This window comes from Mytilus californianus, unplaced genomic scaffold (assembly GCF_021869535.1).
Source record: "Mytilus californianus isolate M0D057914Y unplaced genomic scaffold, xbMytCali1.0.p SCAF_4, whole genome shotgun sequence".
NCBI classification, from domain to species: Eukaryota; Metazoa; Mollusca; class Bivalvia; order Mytilida; family Mytilidae; genus Mytilus; species Mytilus californianus.
This window is the reverse complement of record NW_026262690.1, coordinates 108,798,883-108,818,899: the sequence shown is the minus strand read 5'-3', so window position 1 is coordinate 108,818,899 and position 20,017 is coordinate 108,798,883. Positions and strand designations below refer to the sequence as shown.

The window sequence follows — 20,017 nt, the reverse complement described above, 5'->3', positions numbered from 1 at the left end:
ATTTAAATAACTGTTTTATAATTCATATTTAAATAAATGTTTTATAATTTATATTTAAATAAATGTTTTATAATTTATATTTAAATAAATGTTTTATAAATTATATTCAAATAAATGTTTTATAATTAATATAAAACATTTGAAACAACAATCCAATAAGACCAAAGTGCACTATTGTCAACAACTTACTATGTATTTACAATTAGCCGTTTCAGAATCTTTTAAAGGATTGTGGGTAATCTTTGTTCGTACCCAAAAATGAAATAACGTTATGCCATTGGTAGAATTCCCATTGTTTAGGACGATGTAAGCCAATCACAACGTTTTGATGTACACTTTTGAAAATATTACACAGAATGCATTAAATTCTAAAACGTCGAATTCTTATTATTTTTTTTCCAATAGGACTGGTGTTCATATATTTTATCTAATTATTCACACAGCTTTCGTTTCAAATTTCGGACTCTTTATATTGTTTACATGAACATACACAAATACAAACATCTGTTTGAGGTAATGGGTTGAAGTTTATTATGGATTAAGGTAAAGTTGGTTTTGATTGCATCCTGGATATTTCATACACATTGTTGCAATAACAATCAGGTGTATTCTACTTGTATTTATTTTTTTGTTTAGACGGTGCTTTTTTGGGTGGATTGGCAATCGGAAGGTTGCTAGCACCAATGGCTATGGCGGACGGAACAATGATGACAACGGCACAAGTAATGATAAACTTGATAACAGGAAGTCCGATGACACCGATGATGTGCCAACCAACCTCGACGCCTTGTCCCTCACAACCAATCACCACGCCTTGTCCCCCACCACCTCCCAAAAGAAGTAAGTGTTCATAAAAGTATTTTCTTCTTTATTTCATAGTAGTTTACATCTGATATTCCTAAATTTTATTCTTTCAATTCATAATTCGTCTATTGATGCGTGTAATAAAAACAAAGGTGCGTTTGACATCATGTCTGTAGTTTTAAGGATGCTCGCCTGTCTTGTTTTTTACCTTTTGTCAAATATTTGGAATCCATGTGGTGCCATTTACACAGTTTGCCCGCTAACCCCAACTTTGTTTTAGAATTTTATTACATAAAGTTTAAAACACATTTGTTTAAATCTTATAAAATCCTTGTTTTCAACTACTGCATCACTAGCCTGTCAACACTGAGGTTGTGAGTTCGAACCCTGCATGTACATGGTAGGTGCATTCGACTCCAATTTTATTTGACTAGGATAGTCAGTTTTCCTGCCGAAGGTCGGTGGTTCTCTCTGAACACGCTGGCTTACTCCATCAATAAAAACTGACCGCGACGAAATAGCCATTAGCGATAAAAGTGGCGTTTACAGCACGTAATCAATCAGTCATTGTTAATTTTTGATAGTTTTTGAAAGACAAAAGTGCCAAAAAATTGAATGTAAATTGTATGAAAAATCTAGATAGAATCATTTCCCACCAAATGTTAAATGGTTTATATCTCATAAACATGGCACGGGCGATGCATTTTTTTTTTTTTTTTTTTTTTTTTCCTGTTTCAGTTCTGAAATATACAATGTATTCCTTCAATGTATAACAGTCTTTTGAAAAGCTTATTAATTCAAAATTGAGATGCAAACATCCTTAAGAAAACGTAAAATAATGCTTTTTTCTTTTTCAGCCCCTGTTTGTCCACCAGGATGGATCATATTTAAAAAGTTATGCTATAAATTTTTTGAAAATTATAAAAACTGGGATGATGCAAAGGTATATCATTTAGCTGCAATTTTTTCATACACACATAAAATATTTGCGTTGAGACATATTGTATTGTTAATAAGTTCGGCCACACATATGCTTTAAAAGTATTAGATATTATGGAGTTTGGAATTTATGCTATAGAATTGAAGAAGGTGACATGTTGTATATGTCTTTGAACTCCGCTGATGCTATAATGTCAGCGAACTCCCACCAAAACAATTAAGTTGGTAAGATCCTTGATCTGGTGAAACCACTGTAACCTTAATATTACAATTTAGGAATATATTTACAAAATACAAACATTAAATCAATATACAATTTAGGTGAAACATCCAATTTCGTATCACATATTCTATGTAATACCATGAAGTTTCTATCTTTTTATACAAATATGCTCTTAACTTAGTGAGTATTGTGCATACCACATATCATCTAGGGCAAGGTGAATAAGTTGATTTTGAACACAACAAACCCCTTGAGTCTTGTTATTTCGGTAAATAAAAACACAAATCATATATTTATTACAATCATCTAAAATACATTCATTACTAAATAACTTAACCCAAAATTCCAAATACCTGAACTTACTAGTTAGTAACATAAATCGCAGTTTATAAGATGTTATATTAGGTGTTGATGTCTTTACAATCTATACTCGTTTACAGAATTCAATATGGACTTTTGTTACATAAAGGGCTTAAAACCTTATATCTCAAAACAATTACATAAAATACTACCAACATAAGTATCAAACAATGACAACAAAGTAATATGATTAAAAGAAAATGGTTTAATATGAGAGACATAAAAAATGATATTTTCCTTGGTGAGTAATATGCTTAAAAAAAGTTTGTGCTTTTGAAAATTTTCCTCAATATAGAATTAAGAAAAAAAACCAAATAATTAAAATTTTCTACAATGTCAAGTTGGACACCATTAACAAACGATTGCTCGTTATTTTACAATACCACCATTTCTAATATAAACAATTTTAATCTTAGTTATATAAAACATATAGTTTTCATTTTTTAGTGTATCTACCAAGGTATATTACATACTTAGCGAGTGAGCTATTGTTATCGAAAGATTGACAAATATTAAAGAATTTGTATATTTTGTTCTTTTAAAATGCAATTGAAGATGAAATTCATTTTCTAATGGAATGTCCAGCATTCGAACAACAACGACAAATAATGTTATATTCTGCTTAAGAAATTTGTAATAATTTCAAAAAATCTAAATACAGAAAACAAATTTATTTGTCTTCTTTCTAGTGAACATGAGAAATATGCAACACTGTGGCTTTAACTTGTTATAAATGTTTCACAATAAGTAAACAACTGCTATCGTTAAATCCATATTATCGCTATTGTTGTTTGGTTTTTTTTTTTTTTTTTTTTTTCGGGGGGGAAGGGGGGGGAGGGATTTATGTCTATTTGTAATCATTATATATAACATGTCTTTCATGGGCCGATATTCGATTTCATCGATATATGTTAATAAATCAAACTTAATTCTTTAAACACGATATTTCACAGTCATTTATATATATTTTAAATAATAACCGAGATAAGACGTTCCTTTGCATTAAACCAACATTATTTAAGACAAAAATAAGAATACAACCCAGATGCAGCAAAACTAAAGAAACCGATGAACCCCAAGTTGTACAACTTAGTGACATCTTCTCCGTAAAAAAATGATTATCGATATATTAAAACTAAAATTATCAGTATAGGTTTGTCGTATCGATTGCTATCCAACTGGTCTGCAGTATTTATGATATAGTTCGATTTAAATTAGAAACGGGACTACTACTAGAAATAAGTCCTTGGTTACAAAGTTGCCAGAAAAAATATCAAAACACATAAATTATATGGAAGTGTTTCAGACAAAATGAACTTCGTTGTCACATTATCATTTTTTTTGTATTCATAAAACAAAAACCGATAAATGAGAATAGGAACACATCTTCCACTACTAAATAGCAAATTAAGATACGTACTATTCGAGACAAATCATAAAACACTAATGAAAATCAAATGGAAATTACTCTACTGTCATTTGTTCTACACATATTTTCACAAGAATATCGTTCAATCAACAATTTTGATTTTAAAAATACTTGAATAAAGTGTGTCCCAATTAATTGTATAGATATGATAAATGTGATCGTATGCTATTCATCAAAAAACTAAACAAATGATATTAAAGACTATTAATGGACAATTTTTCCGTCATTAGCATGCACAGGCAGTTGCATTGATTTAGTCTCCTGAAAGGTACTCGTCGCATAGTGCTGAAAGCCTAGAAGGCAGAGCTAGAGTTTGAAGAATAAAACTGTGTCAGGTCAATTTTTGACACGAAATATAATCGTAAGAAAGAATGTATAATAGCAAATAACTCTAAAGTTTAAGAATCCTGGCAAAAACCATTGTCTTACTCTCAAATGCACGAAAAGATTAAGATTTCAAGTTAAAAAATACTCATTATTAAATAAAGAAGATGAACTATGATTGCTAATGAGTCTACTCTCTACTAGAGACAAAATGACGTATTAGTAAGCAACTATATGTCACTGTACGGCCTTAAATAAAGATCAAAATCAACACGAAGGCTTTATTATTCATTTAGGCTCATTTATAAAGTTTGTTTTACCAGAGTGAATGTGGAAAAGAAAACGCAATCCTTGCCGAACCAGATACTACAACAGAAATAGACTTTCTTAAACATTTGGCTGGGATACCTGATGCAGGCTGTCGCGAAAGTAAGTGAACAGTTAACTTTCCTGGCACGAAACGTTTGATGCACAAAGTTTTTTTTATATATAAAAATATATATATAATATATATATAATACAATTTGAATAAACTGATATCTACTACCTACTGTATACGGCAAGATTCCTACTTATAGGTTTCATCATTTGCACTACAAAAAAGTGTAAAAGATAGTATGGATATGATATTAAAGAACAGAAAAAAGTGGGCCAAGACTACAAAAAACACTACAAACAGTTGATGAATAGAGACAAATAATCCAAAAACATAAAGAATAGAGATGGGATGCTAAACTTTTGAATATGGTGAATGCGGGTAAAAAAAAGAGAAAAATGGCTCAAGAAGTTAAAGAATACAGACATGAAGACCCCATTCAAGACCCTTCATTGTTGCAAGGTGAAAAGTTCTTGAAACGTATCTAACTAATAAGACAAGATAAGTTCTGAGTTTTTGTTAAAGTCAATCAAATTAGCATTTTAATACCTTATGTGGAAAAACAAAATCCATCTCCGTTCAATCGTCGTCACATGGGACATTGCCCCTTGTTCTTTCAAGTTACAACTAAATGTATTTAAAAAAGGATATGTGGTATGCTTGTCAATGAGACAACTATCCACCAGAGTTCAAATAAGTAGATATAAGCAATTATATGCAACTTTACGGTCTTAAACATTGAGAAAACTCATACCTTATAGATGGTTGTAAAAGATTCCGACATGAAAAAACTTGACAACGATCTATAACAGAACAGTTTTCGAAAACAAAGTGACAGGCATGAACCAACGCCAACCACTGAACTACGGGCTCCTGACTTGGGATAGGCACATAAGAAACGTGGCGGGTTTGTAACCTGGGACAGGGGTGTAACAGAACAAAATAAGAACAGACTGTAAAAATCAGTAGCAATTGGCATAACTGAAAAAATCGGTAAATAAAGGGAACAGTAGTATACCGCTGTTCGAAATTTATAAATCGATTGAGAAAAAAACAAATCCGGGTTACAAACTAAAACTGAGACAAACACATCAAATATAAGAGGAGAACAACGACACAACAGAAACTCAACACTAAAATGCAACACACACAGAAACGAACTATAATATAACAATGGCCATTTTCCTGACTTGGTAAAGGACATTTTAAGAACAAATGGCGGGCTGAACCTGGTTTTGTGGCTAGCCAAACTTCCCGCTTTTATGACAATGTTAAATATAAAACGTACAAAAACAACTAACTTAAAAACAATAGACACTTGTCAAGCACCGATATAAAAGTACTCATAATTACTGAAAGCTAGTTTAAAGCCAATTACAACCAATACATAAATCAAGTTATCCAGTGGTGTTTTCCTTGGATCTGTTTTATATGAATTTTATTGTAGTGAGTGAAAAAAAAACCAATAATGAATCAAAATGACAATGTATTAAGTTAACTGTTCAGTATGTGACATGTTAAATACTTGTACTTTCATTTTTGATAATAATCTGTAAGTTACCAATTATTAAAATGGCAGGTATAATAAAGTAGAATATTTCCGGGCTCTTTTGTATTCATTTGACTATTTCTGTGACATAATTTTTAAACATGCTCTTGTAAATTCATTTACACTAAGTCTTCAAATAAGGAGATGGGGGTAGCTTTGCCAATGAGCAGGTTACTAACCAGAGTCCCAATTGAAGTGGCTGTTAGCAATCATAGGTCACTTTAAGGTCTTTGAACTTACTTTTTCTTGTTAGACTTTTGGATTGGTGGAAAAGATCCCAATCCACCATCAAAAGACTTTCTTTGGACCTCAAGAGGTGTAAGAGTAAAAATTGGAGCTACTGATTGGGAAATGGGTGAACCGAATGACTTTCAAGGCATACCTGAAAACTGCATGCAAATGCGTGCAAATTTTGATCATAATTGGAACGACAGTACCTGTGACAGCACTGACAGGTATATATGCCAAAAAAGGTATGTTATCGTTACTGTTATCACTCTGCTGATTATAATTTATTCAACCACATACGTCATACAGTTAACATACTATATGCATGCATGACTGATTATGCAAAATACGGTCTATTAATTATATCAAAAAAGGGCAAAACGACTACAAGAGAAAACTACAAAAGACTGGTAGTTACATGATATTCTTCAAATTTCTCAGTCCATTTTGACAAGTCTTAGATCAAACTGTATACTTCTCAGATATCATATGATTGCAAATTAGAGAACTATACACTATAGATCAAATGACATAGACGTAAGCAACTATAAATCGCCGAACGGACGCAAAATATATACCGTTCATTAAAATATAAAAAGGCCGCAACATGACAAAGTGTAAAACAATTAAAAAAAATAGCTACATGATTTAAAACAAAACATTCAACAGAAAACAAATATGATAAACAGCAACCATACAATATCAATCAGTACACAACCAATTGGTTTAGTGTAACAATGTCATCCCCAATCTGCGGAAAACAAAAATCTTGTGCAATGCCATAGTACAAATATCAACAGGATGTAGGACCATAATTGTTCAAAACAGTTCATTGATAACAAAATCAATATTAGTATCAATATAAACAATATTCAAAATTAAAAAAAAACAGTATGAAATTGATAACCTTTTAAAATAATTTTATTCAAAGGATCTATATGTTAACATTGATTGTATTTAAGTTGACATTTAGTTGACATTTCTCAATTCCAAGTTGACTTTTCTCAGTTCCGTAAACTAGAATGTCCCACAACTTAACATTGTTCACATTGCTCTGTCCAGTTAGAAGTCGGAAAAATAACTATAAGAAGATATGGTATGATTGCCAATGAAACAACTCTCCACCAGAGACCTAAATGACACAGAATCTGACAAATACAGGTCACCGCACGGCCTTCAACGATGGGCAAAACCCATACCGCAAAGTAAGCTATAAAAGACCACGAAACGAGAAATGCAAAACAATTCAAACGAGAAAATCAACGACCTAATGTATGTACAAATTTAAACAAGAAACGAACAAACAAATATGATATACAGCAACAAACGACAACCACCGAATAACAGGCTCCTGATTTGGGAATGCAACATACATGTAACACAATATGGGAAAATGCCGTATCAAAGAATCAGTTAACAACTACAGGCTGGACAGACTGATATGAGAATCTCAAGGGATTTTACAAAATAGAGAATGATGGATGATAAGCAAAGAATTCAGAATAAAGGGCAACAAAAAAAAAGAATAAAGAAAAATTAGACAGTAATCTACAGAAAAGATAATAATTGGAGTGAGGGCTAAAATATAAATACAGAATAATGTGCAGACAAAGCAAAGAATAATAAAAAAAAGCTTTAAATTTAAGGAAAACAGAAGATCCCTCTCAACCATCCAGGCCCATTGATATATTTAACAACTGTTTTGTGTGATGATTAACATGAGAAATCATAATATCAAGGCATGAAAAGGGATGGTAGCAAGTCATTTCGTACCTTGACCATTTCGTACCTTTGCCATTTCGTACCCAAAATTACCATTTCGTGCCCAACATTTACCATTTCGTACCCTATGGGCCAAATGCATCTACCATTTCGTACCTCATGGACTAGATACATGTTTACTATTACGTATCATATATTTGTAAAAGTTAGCATTTTTTTAGGATATAAAACATTTTGAGATGATTTTGATTTTGTTTTAAATATAACATAAATAAAATGCATCCAGCCGTAGAAATGTTATAAAGACCGATGATTGGTTTGATTAAGAAGCACTTGGAAACTTTAATAGTTTTAATAACACTTTGTTTGTTTGCCGGATTTATCCTTAATTAAATGTTCAACTCTAAAAAAATATGAGGTTAATTAATCAACAAGGGAATAAATATCTGCAACTGTTATATATATAACTATAGTTATTACCAGTTGTTTTCGTCGGGAAATGCAATGAAAAGGGACATAAGCTGATATTCACCCAAAGGAAAGCCACGAATAAAAATGTTTGCATAAGAATTTGCACCTATTGTGACCAATCAAAGAACTTGCTATGGCTTTTTCAATTTGAGAAATTACATCTTCATTTATTTTGTATCCTTATATCTAACCTTCTAAATTTCAAAAACGTTTGGTAAACATCTTTTTTTGTGTGTGTATTGCATGTTTTCTAGTGTATACAAAATAAACAAAATCAATGTAATCGGCAGAAAAGTAAACTGTTTCTAAAGCGCCAGCTAATATATAAACCTTCCATGAGGTACGAAATGGTATACATATAACATTTTAAGAACATTTTACTCTTAACAACAACCATAAAAATCCTATTTCTCGTATCAAACATAAACTAAAAGAACTAGCCAAGGAATTTGTTTTTGTCCCGGCTGATAAAGCTGCTAATAATATCATTATAGTTTGACGTAAATTTTACATTGAGGTTCTGCAAAAGGAAATCACAAATTCACCAACATTCCAACTGACTTCATTTTCAGAAAACGATATCTGTAACAAACATAAACTATTAGCTACTTCTTTACAAGCAGAACCAAATACAATGAAAGTCCCAACTATGTACTGGCTTCCGAAGCTACACAAATCACCTTACAAATATAGATTTATTTTGTCTTCAAGTCATTTTTCCACTACTAAATTGTCTATTCTACTTACTAGTACACTTGGTACAATCAAAAACCTGATAATAAATTGTTCAACTAAGGCCTTTAAAAATAGTGGAAATAACTACTTTTGGAGTGTCAAAAACTCGTTGGAAGTACTTGATAAATTGCATGCATATATTGGTGATTTTGAATCTGTTCAAAGTTTTGATTTTTCTACCCTATAAACCACTTTGCCTCATAATCTTATTAAGAAAAAATTCACACACCTAATTAAATGGGCATTTAAAAGGTCGGAATGCGAATACATATGTTCATTTTTTAGTAGCAACAAACAAAAGAACTATGTCAATTGGACATGCTTTGATACTATATCTGCCCTTGAATTTTTACTTGATAACATTTTTGTTCGCTTTGGAGATTCTGTATATCGTCAATTTATCGGAATTCCAATGGAGACTAGCTGTGCACCACTTATTGCGGACCTGTTTTTGTATTGTTATGAGTTACAATTTATGACTAAAATCAGCAAAGACCCTTCGAAACATCATCTGATACAAAAATTTAACAATACTTTTAGATATTTGGATGATATATTGGCTCTCAATAATGACGACTTCAGTATGTAAACTAAAGAAATGTATCATGTTGAACTTACTTTAAATAAAGCTAATACTAACAATGACCACTGTCCTTTCCTCGATCTTGATATCTATATCATTAACGGGAAGCTTAATACAAAAAATTATGATAAAAGAGATGATTTTTCATTTCCTATCGTTAATTATCCATTTTTAGATGGTGACGTTCCCTTGTCACCATCTTATGGTGTTTATATATCTCAACTTGTACGATTCGCTCGTGTATGTAACAACGTATTAGATTTTATCGAGAGAAATTTATGTATTACTGAAAAATTATTACACCAGGGTTTTCGATATCATAAACTAGTCAAAACATTTACTAAATTTTATCATCGGTATAAGGACATAATTCGTAAATATAACTCAACATGCAGACATCTTATACGTTCGGGTATTTCACATCCAATCTTTTATGGTAATATTCTTTACAAAGCACAAAAATGTCAGTATTCACCTCAAAAGTAACAAAACCTTTAAACAGACTTATTAAGAAGGGATATAGTTACGATACTGTTGTCAGGTCATTAAAGATTGCATATTTTGGCTTTAATATTGATTCACTTATAGGGTCTTTGCATCGGAATTAAACATATTTATTCTAAAACCAGTTGTTGGCATGACACGGGTTATGTTCTTCTCATATATTTTATGATGTTATAATACTAAACCCCTAACAGGAGGGATTGTGCTTGATATTCATATGATGAAGACATAATCTTTCAATCAGTTTAATTGAGGTCTGGAGCTGGCATGTCAGTAACTGCTAGTAGTCTGTTGTTATTTATGTATTATTGTCATTTTGTTTATTTTCTTTTGTTTCCTATTCTGACATCGGACTCGGACTTCTCTTAAACTGAGTTTACTGTGCGTACTGTTGTGCGTTTGTTTTTTTCTACATTGGCTAGAGGTATAGGGGGAGGGTTGAGATCTCAAAAAACATGTTTAACCCCGCCGCATGTTTGCGCCTGTCCCAAGTCAGGAGCCTCTGGCCTTTGTTAGTCTTGTATCATTTTTTATTTTAGTTTCTTGTGTATAATTTGGAGTTTAGTATGACGTCCATTATCACTGAACTAGTATACATATTTGTTTAGGGGCCAGCTGAAGGACGCCTCCGGGTGCGGGAGTTCTCGCTGCATTGAAGACCCATTGGTGGCCTTCGGCTGTTGTCTGCTCTATGGTCGGGTTGTTGTCTCTTTGACACATTCCCCATTTCCATCCTCAATTTTATACAAATCTTCCATGAGGAACGAAATGGTATACAATACAAATCTTCCATGAGGTACGAAATGGCATACATACAAATCTTCCATGAGGTACGAAATGGTATACATATGAATCTTACATACGGTACGAAATGGCGCACATCAATGAGACAGTTTTTACCAAGAAATGAAACACTAATGAATCTTCCATGAAGTACGAAATGGTATACATACAAATCTTCCATGAGGTACGAAATGGTAAACATATAAATATTCCATGAGGTACTAAATGTTATACATGTAAATATTCCATGAGGTACGAAATGGTCAGGGTTCGAAATAGTTTTTGCCAGGGAACGAAATGGGGGTACGAAATGGTTAGGGTATGAAATGACTATAATTCAAATGGATAACGATCACTTTTAAAGTGAATTAAGTAAGGGTATATATATATATGTGTGCTGAAAAAACATGTTGCATCACTGGTAAATTATTAAATCAAGGATTTCGTTACCATAAATTACGTAAAACTTTTGCTAAGTTCTTTCAAAGATACAAAGATTTGATTAGTAAATTTGGCTGTATTTGTAGAAAACTGATTAAAAACGGTATTTCACATCCTGAATTTTACGGTAATATTGTACTTAAAGCGCGGAAATCACTATGTGATCCGTGTAAACTCATCGAACCTTTAAACAAACTTATTAGTAAAGGTTATCTTACCAATGTTGTAATTAGATCTTTGAATATAGTTTACATTGGCACTAATATCGATTTTGTAATCCGCAAATTAAAACATAACTAAATTTGTATTTTTTTCAAGCGGGATGTATAAAGACACACCCACGTTCGTTTAGATCTATAAAGAGGTTAAACTCCTAACTATCCTACTGTCTGTCGATACATTCATTTTTGGCATTGCACTAGTCATGTCTTCTTTGACTGTCCATGACGTTAAAATACTAAATCCCTGGGATGTGTTTTAGTTGATTTTAGTCTCTGATGCATGATTTTTTATCATTAATTGTTTTGGCTTTTAACTAGCTGTCAGGAACTGCGAGTACTCTCAAATCGTACTTTCTTGTTCATTTGACCTGTTGATACTATTTGTATTGCTTTTTTGTTATTTAATGTTATCCAGGATTATATCTGGTCTATATAACAGCTTTGATAAGTGTTTGGTATGACTATAAATTTTCACTTCGTACTATGTACATCAAAATTATTTATTTTGTAAAAATATTTCCTTTCTCTATTGGTACTGTACACGTATACCTAACAACAAAATTGTTTTCATTTACCTGTGTTTAAAGTTTTTGCAAATGGCTGATATTTTTGTTCGAGCTTATTGTTTTTCTTTAGTTGTTTAACATTTCTTACCGATATTACATGTTACTTTTATTATTCTTCCCTTAGTTTATTTATTTTGTATCTACATTGTGTCATAGGTCAAATTTATTTGTTCAGTGTATGTTCAATGGTGTTAATATGTCCTTCGATTGAGTTAAGCTATTTCAGTTGATATTTTATAGTGTGTCTTTCTATGTTGTGATGTTACACTATTGTTTCAGAAAAAGGGTGAAGGTTTGGTACCATTAAAACGTTTAAACCCGCTGCATTTGTTTGCACCTGTCCTAAGTCAGGAATCTGATGTTCAGTAGTTGTCGTTTGTTGATGTGGTTCATAAGTGTTTCTCGTTTCTCTTTTTTTATATAGATTAGACCGTTGGTTTTCCCGTTTGAATGGTTTTACACTAGTAATTTTTTGGGGCCCTTTATAGCTTACTGTTCGGTGTGAGCCAAGGCTCCGTGTTGAAGACCGTACTGTGACCTATAATGGTTTACTTTTATAAATTTTGACTTGGATGGAGAGTTGTCTCATTGGCACTCATACCACATCTTCTTATATCTATTGCATGCATAGAAAGGAGTGTATTATTTACAGATAATATTTTGTTGAGATGTATGTCGGTACTATTCACAACATATATTAATTTGGGTTTTGTTGAGTCTTTGCGAAGTTTATTCCATTTCATTAGAGAAGTGAACAAATCTGCAATCGATTGAAACGACCATGTTCGGTTCGTTGAAATATCAATGACATAAAAAATGAAAACAACACGTTATAAATTTCATGCGTTCGAAGCGCTTTTCTGGATTTACCTTCATCAGGAACGCTCAAAGCCGAATATTTGAAAGCCAAGGATGTATAAGTACCGAAAACGTTGAAAAGCTATAAACTAAAAAGGACCTTAATATAGCCAAATCCATAACGGTTAACTTCATCTCTATGCGAACCTAAGCGTTATGCAACAAAATATACATAGCTTTGTATCTGTATCTATATGTGTGCGGTGTGTTGTGATCAGAGCATTTATCACAGGATTACAAGACTGAATACATGTGTTTGTGAAACAAAACTTTTTTCAATAGTGTATGCACCCAATAATCCTTTTTTCTTCTATGTTATGAATGTAGATTTTACCATTGCATCTAGTGTGATATGATATATCTCCACTCAAGACAGTTAAATTTTCAAATTGAAAAAGGAAGGTTTGCCGAGCTTTTTATATAATTAAAATTTAATTGTCGAGAGTGAACAAATATCGTTATGCACTAGATTCGGTAGTGGAATCTGCTACTTAATTTCTAGACAATATAAAGACCAACCTTTTCAATGGTTCGCAAAAGGATATGTCCTTTATATGTGACGTCATCAGGCATGATTATCTTTTCCGTAACGTCACAATAGGATATTCAGAGAATAGCAAGGATATCTGACGTCATAATTAAATTTTGAAAAATGAATAACTGAGATGAAACGAACCAAACAAAACCAAAATATTCAATCGGTCGAAAAGGGTATAAATCGGGTGAGACCTGGGACTATTATACTATGTTAGTATAATAGTCCCAGGTGAGACTTAGAAAAATAATTTTACAGACAGTAATTATTAATCTAAGTGTTGTTATCTTAATTTATGTAAAAACAAATTAATTTCCCTCAAGTTTCGTTCTTTCTGAAGATAAAATCGTTAAGTTATGTATATATTTTGTCCTCTTTGCCTACTAATTATTAACATTTTTTTCAGTGCAACTTTTGTTTAAGACAAAGGTCAAGGAAACAGGAAGAGTACAATACAAATTTGGCATGGGAAGTTTAAAATTACATTAATAAAATATTTCTTAAAGACTTTGTTGTTATATATACAATGTATATGACAAACTTCAATGTTGGCCTCGTTCGTGAAATATCTCATTAACTTTGATGCAATAATGTGTTTGTGGTATGCTGTATTCTTGGTGCCACGAGAAAAGCAGGATCTGCTTCCATTCCCGAGCACCTTAATTATCATCCGGTTTTTGAAGAAGGAAATTCATGTTGCTCAATGAACATTTTATATATAGCGTTTTCCTATTGTTTGTTTTTTTTTTTTTGCATCTTATCAAAGGTAGTGTCTCTTTTTATTGAACTATTTCACGAGGTTTTAACATGAGTTACTGTCGGCTTAAAGGCGTTTTAAAGTCAAGGAGACATAACTACATACTTAATATGTGAGCATTCATATGACCAAAAGGGACGTAAAAAGGATGCCACAATTTATCTCAGGTCAAATTTGCCTGAGAGAATTGATTTTTTTTTTTGTTTTAAAACATGTCTTTATCTATGGAAGAATTTTAGAAAAGAAAATATGACAGTGATTTTTCATTTGTTTGATGTGTTTGAGCTTTTGATTTTGCCATTTGATAAGAGACTTTCCATTTTGAATTTTCCTTCGAGTTCGGTATTTTTTTTTTTTTTTTATTTTACTTTTCATTTCAATACTTAAGCACTAGCTAAAGATATGATGATACTGCCTTATACTAACAGTCAACCAGCAGTAGTATCTACACAGTGCTAGTAAACGAAATAACATTCATCAAAGACACTCAAAGCCAATTAATTGACACAATAATGTATAACCTTAATACGTGTTGAGCAATGTGATCACAGGGATCTTAAACGAAAAATCAAATAATCTCATGTTATCTTTGCCGGAGTAAGTTAGTATCTTATTGTCTTTAAAATGTCTTTATAAGTTAAAGGAGAATTTATAAGATTAACGGTATAAATCATGTCTGTCCCGAAACATCAACTTCTTAGCTGATGATACCCTTGGTAAGTGTGATCTTAAACGAAAAATCAAATTATCTCCTATAATCTTTGCCTGAGTAAGTTGGTATCTTATTGTCTTTAAAATGTCTTTATAAGTTAAAGGAGAATTTATAAGACTAACGTTAAAAATCAAATTATCTCCTATTATCTTTGCCTGAGTAAGTTGGTATCTTATTGTCTTTAAAATTACTGTATAAGTTTAAGGAGAATTCATAAGATTAACGTTATAAATCTTGTCCTGAAACATCGACTTCTTAGCTGATGTAACCCTTGGTAAATGTATACATTCAAAGCAGCTTTCTACATTTACCTTCACCAGGAATACTAAAATCCAAACATTGGAAAAATATATAAATATATGAATACTTAAGGAGCTTCATCATAAAAAAACTAAGAAAAAAACAATTTATGTAGGTCATTCTTGCCTGTGGAAGTTAGAACTCTATTTTCAAAACTATAATATCTTAATTCATTAACGAATATTTTTAAAAAAAAACATTCCATAAAACATCTCCGTACCGAAGAACTGACTATTAAGCTGAAGCATATCAATCCAATAGCAGCTGTATACATCAAGTGCTAGAAAATAAACATAACAGGGTATAGATTTCATGCGTTTGAAGATCTTATCTCAATTAAACTTCCTCTGGAACTCTCAAACACAAACATTTGAAAGATAAGGACGCATAAATATCTAAAAACGTGATGGCATGAACATACTGATACTATTTTATTGAAAATTGAATAATAGAATCTTTCAAATGTTAAAAATTAAGGAACATATATATATCCCTCATGCCTAGCTCTTATTCATTGTCCGGTATTTACTTAGCGTTTGGTGCTTTTTGGTTTTAAATTAGGTTTTGGATTTTCGAAAATGTTTGCTACGTAAAAATTACTGAAGAAACACTAATTACCGCACTCCAAGAAACACACTAACCACGTCCACACCAAGACTATTCAAAGACATAAAAAAAAAACAATAACATTTATGGGCAGTACAACATACCACACGAACTATCAACACTCTTCCTCACCGACAAAAAGAGACGTACAAACAGAAACACTTTATCTGGACAAGATAACAGACCACGCGAACTATCAACAAACTATCTCACCTACAAAAGCAGACATACAAACAAAAACAATCAAAAACGAATAACAAATTGACCTGATTGTTTGACTAATGTTAATTTCTACATACTTTCAAAGAAGAGAGCTATTTTTTTGTATTTTTTTTTTGTATCAATACCTTATAGTAAAAATATGCATATTGGGAAATTAAATCCAATGATAACAAATTCTGCAAGGAAATCAAACAAGATCGCAGAAAGTGAAAGTATGCCATTTGAAATAGAGATTTGAAAAGCCATTGGGGAACTTTAATTTGTGCTACAAAATTTCCTGAAAAGGCCATCAGATGCCAGATCAATATGGGACTATTTTCACAACAACTACAGATCATAGGTTTTTTTAAAATAAACTTTTTGAAAGATTCGTATTTGTCAGCTATAACGTGTTATATATTTTAGATAAAAAAGGGGGCCCGTACATACAAAAACAATCTGTCTGAGCAGTACAACATGCCATGCGAATCATCAACACCCTACCACACCGACAAAAACAGACGTACAAGCAAAAAAACTCTGTATATACAGGACAGACTACACGAACTGGCAACACCATACCTCATCGACAACAAGAGACGTACAAATACAACAATCCCTCTATTTGGACAGTACAATAGACTACACGAACTGTCAACACCATATCTCACTGACAGCAAGAGACGTACAAATAAAATCACTCTATCTGGACAGGACAGGACAGCAGACCACCTTACCCCTCCGACGAAAAGAGACGTAAAAGCAAAAACCCTGTCTGGACAGTACAACAAACTACACGAACTATCAACACTCTACCTCACCGTCAATATGTGTTTGTAGTTATCCTCTTAAATGACATATTAAACCAGTAGGGTATAGTTGAGCTTCATTAATAGTACTTACTCATAGTGATAAATCTCTGCAATTGTTATTAAAAAATTCGTTTCTGTGTATGCTGGCGTTTGTTTTTGTAGCAACTCAGTGTTTCTCCTGTTCGGTTGTTTTCCTCTTATAGTTGTTGTGTTTCCCTCGGTGTTTGGTTTGTGACCCGGATTTGTTTTTCGCTTAATCGAATTATGAATATTGAACAGCGGTATACTACTGTTGCCTTTATTCTGCATCTTACCTACATCATATATGGATAACAGTTGAAGAAAATTATAAACAAGAATGAAACAGACAACAAATGGGAAACAATACATATTCAATTGTCATCCATATATAGTGAAGGACATATGCGGAGATTAACCAAATATGAGTACTACTAATGAAAATCAATTATATGACTGGCTTAATATTTCATTTGAGAGGTACTTACAAACAATGTTATATCATGAGATGTCTTGGTTCGAGAAGTATGATGTTTTAGTCTTAACATCTCTAACCACTTAATTAGTTAATATTACGAAGTATCGTTATAGATGGTATATTTAAAACAACGATTGTAATCTGTCTGTTTTTATCACATGTTTCATTATAAGAGGTTTTCATTATCATAATAGATGTGATTTAATTAACGTTTAATATTATTTTTGTTATCATAATACACCCATGCAACCACGCATCCCATATTGCATGATAGGACCCGACACTATTTTAGTGTTTCGGCAGTTAAGCTTGGGATGGTCATTCTAAGATGCATTATTTTAATATAATCAAATATGAAAATTATTCATGTATATATTGATATATTTATATTTTAATTCTTCTTCAATAGATCTAGTTATTATGACAGATCTGCCATCATCTGGGGTCGAACTGTCAATTCTATGTTAAAGTCTTTAACCTTGATCTACTAAGCATATCTCCGACACTTTTATGTTTGCTATATTGTTTTGGGTTTTTTTTTTTTTTTAGTACATGGAAAAATATAGCAATTAAAGTTATCTGGGTAAAAACCAATTAAATGTGTTTGTTATTCAAATAAGATGTATAACAAAGGCACAAGCTGAAATGTCTCGCCTGTTTTACTGACCATTGATGCTATTTTGATAGTCCTGAATATAAAGTTTTACTAAAAGTATCACATAAACTTAACATGATCAAAGAAAATGAGGTCAAGGTCAGATAAACCAAGCCATAAATACATGTACATCTTAAAATCATTCCATACACAAAATATAGTTGACCTATTGGTTAGTTTACAAGAAACATACCATACCATGAAAACTTTATATTGAGCAAAGAACCATGAAAATGAGGTCAAGGTCAGATGACCCTGCCAGGCAGACATGTACACCTTACGCACATTATATGCTTTAAATATAGTTGACCTATTGCACATATTATCTAAGAAACAATCTTAACCAGGAAAACTTAACATTGATCAATGAACCATGAAAATGAGGTCAATATCAGATAAACCCTGCCAGACAGACATGTACACCTTACAATCATTCCATACACCAAATATTATAGACCAATTGCTCATAGTTTGAGAAAAACAGAAACACAAAAACTTAACTTTAACCACTGAACCACGAAAATAAGGTAAGATCAGATGACACCTGCCAGTTGGACATGTACACCTTACATTCATTCCATACTCCGAATATAGTAGACCTTTTGCTTATAGTATCTGAGATATGGACTTGACCACGAAAACTTAACCTTGTTCATTGATCCATGAAAAGAGGTCGAGGTCAAGTTTTAACTGTCTGACAGGCATGAGGACCTTGCAAAGTACGCACATACCAAATATAGTTATCCTATTACTTATAATAAGAGAGAAATTAAGAATACTAAAAAAAAAATTTTCAAGTAGTCACTGAACTGTGAAAATGAGGTCAAGGACAATGGGCATATGACAGACGGAAACTTCATAACATAAGGCATCTATATACAAAGTATGAAGGATCCAGGTCTTCTACCTTTTGAAATATTAAGCTTTTAAGAAGTTTATTAGTGTCGCCGCCGGATCACTATGCCTGTGTCTCGCTTTCTGCGACAGAAGTCACAGGCTCGACAAAAACTACAAAACTACACAGATTAAAAATCATGATTCAGCACTGCTGATTGTATCGAAAATTTAATTTCCACAGTAGCCCCCAAGTATGCCATCTTATCAGCACAACATGACAATTTTTTGAAGAGGACCTTCCAATCAACATTCCTATAAAGTTTGATCAGATTTGGCATTGTAGTTTTACAGAAGAAATTTGAAAACTGGACCAATCAGAATCGAGAATTGCCTCTGGCGGCCACGTTTTACTTTGATCAGAATAAAATGAGGAAGTTTTACGGAAACCCTTCAAAACTTTGTCCCTGCAAAATTTGGTTCAAGTTTTCCCAGTTGTTTTAGAGAAGATGATGGCAACATGATTTCATATAGGCTACAATGGAAAATCAATGTGCCACTGTAGCCACCAGGTATGCCAACTGATGAGAACGAAATGAGGAGTTTTGAAGAGGGTCTCCCAATCATCAATTCTATACAGTATGAAAGATTTCACCTTGTAGCTTCAGATGAGAATAGTTTAAATATTTGAACAATCATAATCAAGAACTGCCTGTCGGTCATGTTTTTCACCAGCTGGAAGGAAGCAAGAATATTCCTAAGTACCCAACCAAAACATTTTCCCTGCATAATTTGCTTCAATTAGGCACAGTGGTTTTAGAGAATATGGCAAATGAAGACAGATGAAAAGGGATAACAATAGCTATAGTCCAACAACTCCTGTAAAAATTGTCAAATCAAACGTCTCTGCCGATTGGATTGTTTCAGACAGACGGACATATAGAAAGACAGACTATTACCATTTCACCCTTAAAGCGTTTGTGGCTTGGGAGT

At 32.3% G+C, this 20,017-nt stretch overlaps 1 long non-coding RNA gene across 1 annotated transcript; it reads left to right on the top strand.

The window, feature by feature from the left end:
* Positions 1–1,667: 1,667 nt before the first annotated feature.
* On the top strand, positions 1,668–6,453 carry LOC127737033 (uncharacterized). The gene is made up of 3 exons (XR_007999271.1): positions 1,668–1,747; positions 4,403–4,508; positions 6,258–6,453. It is a non-coding gene; the product is annotated as an uncharacterized LOC127737033 (long non-coding RNA).
* Positions 6,454–20,017: the final 13,564 nt, after the last annotated feature.